Raw genomic sequence first — 9673 nt, 5'->3', positions numbered from 1 at the left:
AACTTGGCTTTGCAATGCTGTGGTTTGATTCTCTTGCCCCTGAGACAAATTGTTGAGTAATTTAAGAATTGTATCATTATCCAAGGACTTACCTGAATTTGTTGGAGCATAATGTATTTGAGTTTGATTTGGTGCAAATGGCTTTTGATAGAAACCCGGGGGTTGTTGCCGAAATGTGCCTTGTTGTTGGCCTTGTTGGGGTTCTCGCCATTTGAAATTCGGATGATCACACCAACCGGGATTGTAGGTGTTAGAAAAGGGATCATTCCTTTGTTGGTATTGCTGCCCAAAGCCCACGGCATTGAGGGTCTCCCACCCTCCGTTCTCGATCAATTGTGGGCACTTGTCCATAGGATGTCTTTGCATGGAACATACGCCACACGCAGTTACATTTTGAACTTTTGGCCCTTCCACAACCTGAGAAAGCAACGTAGTAAGGTTAGCCATTTGATTTTGAAGTTCGGTTATGCCACTTACCTCATTCACTTGGTGTTGCCGTGGAGTGCCTCTTTGTCCAACACCTTCGTATTGTTGAGCATTCAACGCTCGATTAGCAATCAAAGTCTTTGCTGCCGTGGGAGTCTTGTCCACCAAAGCTCCTCCCGTCGAAGCATCAAGCATTTGTCGTTCGATTGGTAGAAGTCCCTCGTAGAAGTATTGTAGAAGAAGCTCCTCCTTCATTTGATGTTGTGGACAAGAAGCAACAAGAGATTTAAAACGTTCATAATACGTAGGAAAAGACTCACCTTCTTCTTGTTGAATTCCACTTATCCTTTTTCGTAGGAGGATGACTCGAGAAGTTGGGAAAAACTTCTCCAAGAAAGCTCGTTTCATGCTCTCCCAAGATGTGACCGTTCCGGGAGCTAATTCATACAACCAATCTTTCGCCTTTTCCATGAGAGAAAAGGGAAAGGCCTTCATCTTCAATATACTCCCGTCGACATTGATTAGAGTCATGCTTGAACACACCACCTCGAACTCTTTCAAGTGCTTGTTAGGATCCTCCATGGACAACCCATGGTACTTCGGAATATGGTGTAGCAAACTTGACTTTAACTCGAATTCCTCGGTCTTTCCTTGGGCAGCCGCCGGATATTGAATACATAGAGGTGCAGCATTGTCCAATCCCGAAGCCGAGAGCTCCTTGATTGTACGATTGTCTTGTGCCATAACTGCCTCAACTTCACCCACTTGTGCCGTGACTTCCTCTTCCTCAATCTCAACTTCGACTTCTGAATTTGAACTTGATTCACTAGGTTCTGGATTCTTCCTCTTTCGTCTCAACTCTCGTTCAAAATCATCGTCAAAGTCCAAGATGTGTTCACGAACCGGATGAGAGCTCCGAGTCATAAACTAGTACCTAAAAATACGAAACAAAAACAAAGTAAAAATCTGGACTCAAATCAACAAATTGAAATAAAACAATCCAAGGGATTAGCAACTTTGCTAATCCCCGGCAACGGCACCAAAATTTGATGTGAAAATTATGTTGACACTCAAATTAACCCTCTTTTTATCAATTGTAGCAAGGTATGTAAGTAGGGATCGTTCTAAACCGGGGATTAGGAGGGATTGCAAAATCACTTGAAAACTGACTCAAATACGTAAAAACAAGTTTAAAACACTTAAACTAGACTCAAAGAATGCAAAACTAAACTTTAAAATACCAAAACAAACCAAAAGACTCAAAACAGCCCAGAAACACTCCAAACTGCCTTAAAACCACAATCTGGGCAGTTTTGAACACTAGACACAAACTTGGACGAAAATTGGTTTTAACTTGACCTAAGACACTTAAAAACACAAACTAAAGTGATTTCTAACTACTATGACTCAACCAAGTAAAGGGGGATTGATTTTGGACGAATTTAACTTTGAAAACAAACTTTAATGAAAACGTTTTGATGAAAATTAAGATGGTGAAAGGCTAGTTAGAAGGTTCCTTCTCCACACATGAAACATATGCATACGACTCGATTTCCAATTACTCTTTCAATAAACCATGAATGACAATGCCCCAAATTAACTAGATTGACCAATTAATTCTCAGATTTCCCTAGATTCATTGAATTGAATGGGATACGCATTACAACCAAATTATTCTTATCAAGGACCCTAACTGTGGAATACACATGATAGAGACACATATCAAAGATCATTAAGTTCAATGGAAATCATAAGCATTGACGAGGCATTCATAACTATGGGATACGCATGTTACTCTTGCCTAGGGTTTACTTAACACAATCATGACTAGCGACTTTTACTACTTATGAATATAAGTTAATAACGATTAGGTGAAATTGCCTTATACTCTAGCATCAAATTCATGCATGCAAACTAAGTGTCGACCCTCAATCAACATACATAAAGATGTTATCAATCAAATAGATAAGTAAACCACATTCACGATTCATGAAATCATAATTGGAAGAAATCAAGTTATATAAAACATATGATCATGGCTTTGAATTCCCCTCTAACTATAAAGAAATTAGTTCCTCATGTTCGCAAATAAACAAAGATAAATAAATTTAAACATTGACATAAAGATAGAAAACACCTAGAAACGCTCCGACAATCCAACGTCTTGAATGGCATGCACGGCTCCAAGTTGTCTTCCTTCTTCTCCTTGCAAACTCACGGCACAAGAGGTATGATTGGTGAATGGTGTAGTGAAAATCTGGTAGAGGGTGGTGAGTGAAAGGGTGCGGCAAGGCCTTGTATTTATAGGCTGAAAATCCCATCTCCTAGGTAGCCAAGGACAAGGTTTTAAAAGCCTAAGTTGCATAGGATAATAACATACAATCCTATAAGGAAAACAAGTAAAAAACCCAAAGGGATTGGGAGATAAGGTGCGGCACAAAGATAGGAGATGATAAGGCTTCTAGAAATCTGAAATTCCAAGGGAAATAAGGTATAGGGTGCGGCACTTATCTAGGAAGGGATAAGGCTTCTAGAAATCCCATTTTAAGCATCCTAATCTAATTAGAAACCCTCCTAAGTGGCTGAAATGTGGATAGTGTAGGATAAGGATAAGATAGGATAGGATAAGGTTTGTTTGGATAAGATAAGCTAAGATAAGGTTATGGATGAGGTTTTGGATAAGATCCTTCTCTTGAGCTGATTCTTTGACTTTACTCTTCTTCTTCACATAGGAAACCTTGCTTGAGTAGGAAACTTCATACATCTAGGAATCCATCTTCAATTAGGACTCCTACAGTGATTAGAAATCCTTATTCAATTAGGAATTCTTCGTTTAAGCCCTTTCCTACTTCAACTAGGAAACTTTGTATCTTCAATTCTTCAACTTTGAAACGCCTTCCTAGCTTCATCAATCCCTCAAATTCGTCCATCCCTTGTACTTCATGTGCATGAACTCCATTTTAGCCCAATTTTGCTCCAAAATGCTCCAAATTGCATCCTTTTGCTCACTTTGTCTCTAAAACCTGAAAACACATGAAAATAGCTTAAAAGACTAACTTATCCAAGAAAACACAACATAAATGCATAAGAACTAACTAACTAAGGCGCATAAATATGCTCTTATCACTTGCTGGTCTAGGCTGCTCTTCCACGTGTTTGGCTCGTCTATGCCGTGGATGCATTGCGTGTAGCGTGTTCCTAGCAGGCGAACAAGTTCTTCGTAGGCTGCCGGTTGAACATGAGCCATATTGAGTGATTGCTTCTCTCTGTCCGTAGTGCTGCCTACTCCGATGTGAGGTGGATGATGCTCCTTATGGGCTTAGCTGCGAATGAACACTTCGCCTGGAAGGTTGTTCATGTTGACTATCGGAGTGTGACCCCAACCATGAATGTATGCTCATTTGTGGGCCTAGTCGAGAGTGCATGTTCCTCCGCACTCTAAGACTGGAGTATACGCTATCTCGGGGGCCCAATCGAGAGTGTACACTGCCTGAATGCTCGGTTCGTGACTGGTTGAGTGACTGTTTGCCGGGATGCTGCTGGAGAGGTTCTTTGTCTGCCCTTGTCTTACTTCAGGACACCTCGTCTAGGGCACGTTGCATCTTAGTGCGCTCCAAGAGCTGGTTCACCAAGATTGTCTGATGTGCGAGGGCGCTCGTCAACTCTATGACTTGTCGAGACAAGTGTTGTTCTCCATTTGGGTTGGAATAACTTGGACATAATGCGTCTCCTTGAGCAGTGGAAGTGTGGTAGACTTCGGGCGTGAGATTTGAGTTGGGAAACGTCAAATCCGAAGAAAAATGTGGTGAAAATACTTCCGGTTTGATCGTCGGTCTAGAAATTTGAAACTAGGATGGTTGAACTAATCTTGGATCGATTTGGGCTATTTGGAAGGCCACAGGAGCAAACTTGGCAGCGAAAGCAGGTTGGGCCAAGAGAGTAGACTTGGTCGCGGAAGCAGGTTGGCCCACGAGAGTAGACTGCTCGGTTGGAGCAGGCTGGGCCATGGAAGTGGGCTGATCAGCTGGAGCAGGCTGGGCCACGGGAGCAGGCTGGGCCATGAGAGTGGGCTGCTCGACAAAAGCAGGCTGGGCCGTGAGAGTGGGCTGCTCGGTAGGAGCAAGTTGGGCCGCGAGAGTGGGCTGCTCGGCAGGAGTAGGCTGGGCCACGAGAGTAGGCTGCTCGGAGTGTGATGCACATGGGTGCGAGGCTTGGGGTCAGCTTGGCAACACGTTGAGTTCATGTTGGGCTTGGAGTGACATGGCTTGGGCCGTGGCCTTGGTGTCGTGAGCTTTGGATGGCACGGCTTGGGCCGTGGTAGCGGTGCCATGGACCTCGCCGCGGGTAGTGGTGACCATGGTGGCCACCGCGGTGGTTGTCATGGTGGAGCCCTGTAGTGATGGTACTACTGCTATGATCACATTTAGCCTCGTGGATCGCCGTGGTCCCATTTCTTGAATATTGAAATTTTCACTTGTGGAATTTTCTAATTTTCTAGCCATTGTATTCTTCTTTTACGTTTTATCAAATAATCTTTGCAAATAAAAAATTCTAATAATAAGAATGTATGAAAAAATACAAGTAGACTAGAAAATAGAGAAAAACCTTTTTTATGCGAGAGTCTTCTACGAGTGTGGATTTCTTCTCTCAATGAAAGCACCAATTTGTGGATGCAAATTTCTTCCTCCTTGATCTTGGACAAAATTGCACCTACAAAACAATTAGGGTAAAGTACAAAAAACTACCTTAACTATTGGTGTTACGACACTTTCATACCTCATCTTTTAAAATTGACAATGTCATACCGCATCTTACGAATTTGTAACAATGTCATACCTCCGTCAGTTTTTCTGTTAATTTCTCTGTTAAATGCTGACATGGCCCGACACGTGTCCCACTCACTAATCCAGCTGGATAAAAAAATAATTAAATATATTTTTAATAATTAAATATTAAAAAATTAAGAATAAAAAAACAAAAACAAAAAATTTCCTAGGGGTGCGGCATCCCCTTTCCTTCTCTCCACCAATTTCAATTTGTTTTTTTGTTCTTCTTTCTCCTCCTTCTTTTTCTTCATCTTCATCTTCTTCTTCTTCTCCTGGGCCGAAATTGGATTTGTCACTTTTTTATTTTTTTTTCGTTCTTCTTCTTGGGCCGAAATTGGGTATGAATTTTTTTTTTCTTTTTGTTTTTTGTTTTTTGTTTTTTTTGTTTATGGGTTGTAGGTAGAGGAAAAAGGGGACGAAGATGAAGATGGGGAGGAGACAGCGAGGGTTCTTCTTCTTCTTGGGCCGAAACTGGGTTCAAAATTTTTTATTTTTTTTTGGGTTTATGGGTTGCAGGTAGAGGGAAAAGGGGAAGACGATGAAGATGGGGGAGGAGAGATGAGTGCGCGTTGGGTTGGGGGGGGGACGAATTGGGTTGGGTTGGGTTTTTTTTTTTTTTTTTTTTTTTTTCTTTTCTCCTTCTTCTCCTTCCGCACCTCCTTCTTCCTTCTTCCTTCATCTGGGTTGCAGTTTGGGGATTTTTTTTGTCTCCTCCTCCTCCTCTTCTTTCTCTTCGCCTCCTTCTTCTTCCGTGGGCGGGCCTAGAAGGGGGTTGAGTTGATGGGTTTTCTTCTTCCTCTTCCTTCTTCTTCTTCTCCTTCTTCTTCTGTTTTTTTTTCTTTTTTCCGGATTGCAATTTCCATTTTTTTTTCCTCCTCCTTCTTCTTTCTTCTTCTTCGGTTCTTCCTCCTTCTCCTGGGGGGGGCGGGGTTGGGTTTTCAATTTTTTTTTTTTTTTTGGTGTTAAAGATTTAGTAGGGAAGATCTGAGAGGGAGGGGGGAAGGGACGACCAAGGTTTTTTTTTTTTTACTTTTATTTATTATTTTAATATTTAAAAAATATTAAATATTGTTTTTAGTTTTTAATAATATTTTATTAATTTTTTAATAGAAAGTGGGCTCCGAATCAAGCCACGTCAGCACTTAACAGAAAAATTGACAGAGGTATGACATTGTCACAAATTCGTAAGATACGGTATGATATTGTCAATTTTAAAAGATGAGGTATGAAACTGTCGTGACCCTGATAGTTGAGGTAGTTTTTTGTACTTTACCCAAACAATTAACACCTTAAGGTCAAGGCCAAGAGCCTCACGCGCCCACGATGAATGGGGGGGGGGGCTTTGGCCGAAGAACCTCCGATGCCAAAGTTAGAATTTAGAGAGAAAAGTATTTGGAGAGTATTGGGAATTTTGCAAGTGTGTTGGAATGATCTTTTGGTGAAAATGGGAGCCTATTTATAGGGATAGGGTGTAACTTATGGTTTAATGTGTGATTTAATGGACTAATTAGGCAATTAATCCATTAATTGGTTAATCAACACATTTTGGAATAAATATTTTGGGGGTTATGTAATTTATATGGGATGTTTTGAAGGTTATGAAATAATTACCTTGTGGAAAATATAGGATGAGGATGGATGAAATACCTTTGAATTTGTTACCTATTTTGGGTACTTATGATTTGGTTGAACAATTATTGCCCGCTGCTCACGCGTAGGAATCTCGTTGTACCTCAAGGGTATTTTTGTCCTCTTTTGTCAAAAAATTCACGTGTCACCTTGTGATTATTTTTTGCTCCACAACCTACTAAGTCAGGGGGCGTTGCCATGGGTAGGGGCTTAGAACTAGGGAATTAGACTGGTCTAGATGGTTTTTCTAATTTAATTAAATTTATTATAATATATAAATAAGTGTTTACTTATACTTAGAAAAAATACACAATTGTATTGGAAAACATAAATTGTAAAATATATAATATAATTTATAAAGTATTATAACATTCAAAACACGATGAACGAACATATAATGAGTTTATTCAAGTCTCAAACAAGTCTTTTAAAGTTTTTTGAAAGTATAAAATGTAAAACGGAAGTTATATATAGTGTCTAATTGAGAGTTTATTAAGTCATTTTCTTACATTTAAAAAAAATAAAAAAATAAAAAGCATACAAAATTATAGAATCACCCAGCCCCCGTCTAGACCTTCTTAAACCTACCTAGCTTGTTTATGTCCACCTAAGTGGGCATCTAGGCGGCATTGGCGCTTAGGCGAGTTGGTGATGTCATTTTATATTTTTAAATGCATATAGATTAATTGTGACGGTGGCCAACTGCTTAGTTTCTAAGGAGATTCTTTCAGAACACGGGCTTAGACACACAAAAGTTAACTCTCTAATTGTGGAGTATTATTGTACAAGAGACTCGGTTTAGGGAATGTCAGTTTTGTGTATTCAAATGGTATTAAATTAAGCCCTATTCTATCATGCGGTTCTAAATCAACATCTCTCTTTTTGTGGTTGTGCATTCCTTTCTTTATTTCTGTCTATTAATTTTGTTTTGGTTCATTCTATTTTATGCTACGTGGAAATCACTTCCTCAAATAAAGGGAGGGAGGAGCGTTTTTCTTGTCATGCACTTTTTGGTTTGTACTAACGAGTAACAACTAAGAAAATAAGCGATTCTTGACTTTGGGTAATATGTCGGTGGTCTCCGATCTGATTCTAATCTCCTATTATGGATGGCATTGGTAACGTCCTGCCGACGGCAAACCCTTTCCACAATCTGTTGTCCAGATTATTGAAAACGAACAATAAGTAAAAAGTGAACTTATAGCTCCAGTGGTAAAAGTATTTATCCTCACATCCAATGCTAGTGAAACGAAACTCCGTAAAATAGCAAAAATTTTGTCAATTTCGAAGTGTGGTTACTCATGATTGATGAACAAACATTGAAGGCATGGGTTAATATAGCACGAAGCATGTATGGTATTTATATGATTGTTGTCATGGCATCACCAACTTAGTATTGACAATGAAATGATTATATATTCCTTAGAAACTAATTACCAATCTTTTTCTGTTGTACTAATCTAATTGATTATACATATACGTAATTGATGGTAATTTGTCTCATTACAAACATAAATATCAAAACTCAAGGAACACTTTGCGTCGCAAAATGAATTGTGGCCCACCACATTTCAAGTTTCATCTAATAGTAAAAGGATGAGCATTGCAAACTCAAAATCTCTAAATATGAATCATCACATGCACGAAAGCATTTGAGTTTATCTACTACGTGCTTTTTTTTTAATTATTGCACATTTTCAAAGACTTTAGTGTTAAAGAATGAAGGAATCAAATTCAAAACTCCGAATGCAAGAGTGAATGTTATTTGAAGTTTTGAAGCTCTTTTCACCACAAAGGAGTGAAAGTGGGAGGTGGAATTTTCCAAATTACCCAAAAAAAAAAGAACAGAAAAAGAAAAAAAATGATTGTGCCTAGCTCAAGAGATGATAATTAAAAATAAGAAAGCAAAAATAAAAGCCAAGTTTCATAGGAGGAGAGCCAGGTCATAGGAATTCGATATTGCATTGTTTTGGTTTTGTCTAAAAGATTTACATAATCAAAGAGTTTGTGTGTGTGTACGTGACGGAGACGGACAAAAGTCATCCCAAGATGACTTGGTAACGAAGAAACAAGTTCCATTTGGAACATTGGTGTATAAATATAAATATAATATTTTCCTCCTTAATGTAATTAAATATTAGTTATTTGGTATGAAAGAAAGGGCTCTTGAATTTCTACTCTACTGGGAAACTGATTGGGTAAAACTGCAAATGCAATTGTCTGATACCTGAGACAAGGAGGATTAGGTTAACTAATTACTTGTTCACTGAATCAATGCATGTTTTACTTAGTTTATTGGTTTATTAAATTAATTGGACAGTGTGGACTTGATGCTTGGAGAGCCTTGTTATCTGCAACCATAATAAACACCTTCTAAATACATTATACCTATTAATTTCTTTTAAAGAATATTGAAAAAAAATTGAGATTTTACTACAAAACTAATATGACAATATGAAGAGTAACCCAACGTCCTTCAAATTAACAAAAAAAAAAAAAAAAAAAAATTGGACTAGTGACTCGAAAAATAATTGGCCAGCAGCAACAAGTTGTCAATGACCACGGTTTGGATCCAAATATGGATGACAGGAAAAATGTTGCAAGTATGAAAGTACTTGTTGCCGTGAGTGGTTTTAAAGAAAAGGGTATGTAAATATATTGTAAATATTAGAATCCTTTATTAGGAAGGATATGTGTGTGTCCTTTATTGTTTTCCTTATAGAATAAGGATTGTATCTTGTACATATTGTCTATTATGCAAAACAAAGAAAATGAAGCCGTAAATTCAATTT

Source organism: Malus domestica, chromosome 05 (assembly GCF_042453785.1).
Source record: "Malus domestica chromosome 05, GDT2T_hap1".
NCBI classification, from domain to species: Eukaryota; Viridiplantae; Streptophyta; class Magnoliopsida; order Rosales; family Rosaceae; genus Malus; species Malus domestica.
Note: the sequence above shows the minus strand (reverse complement) of the source record.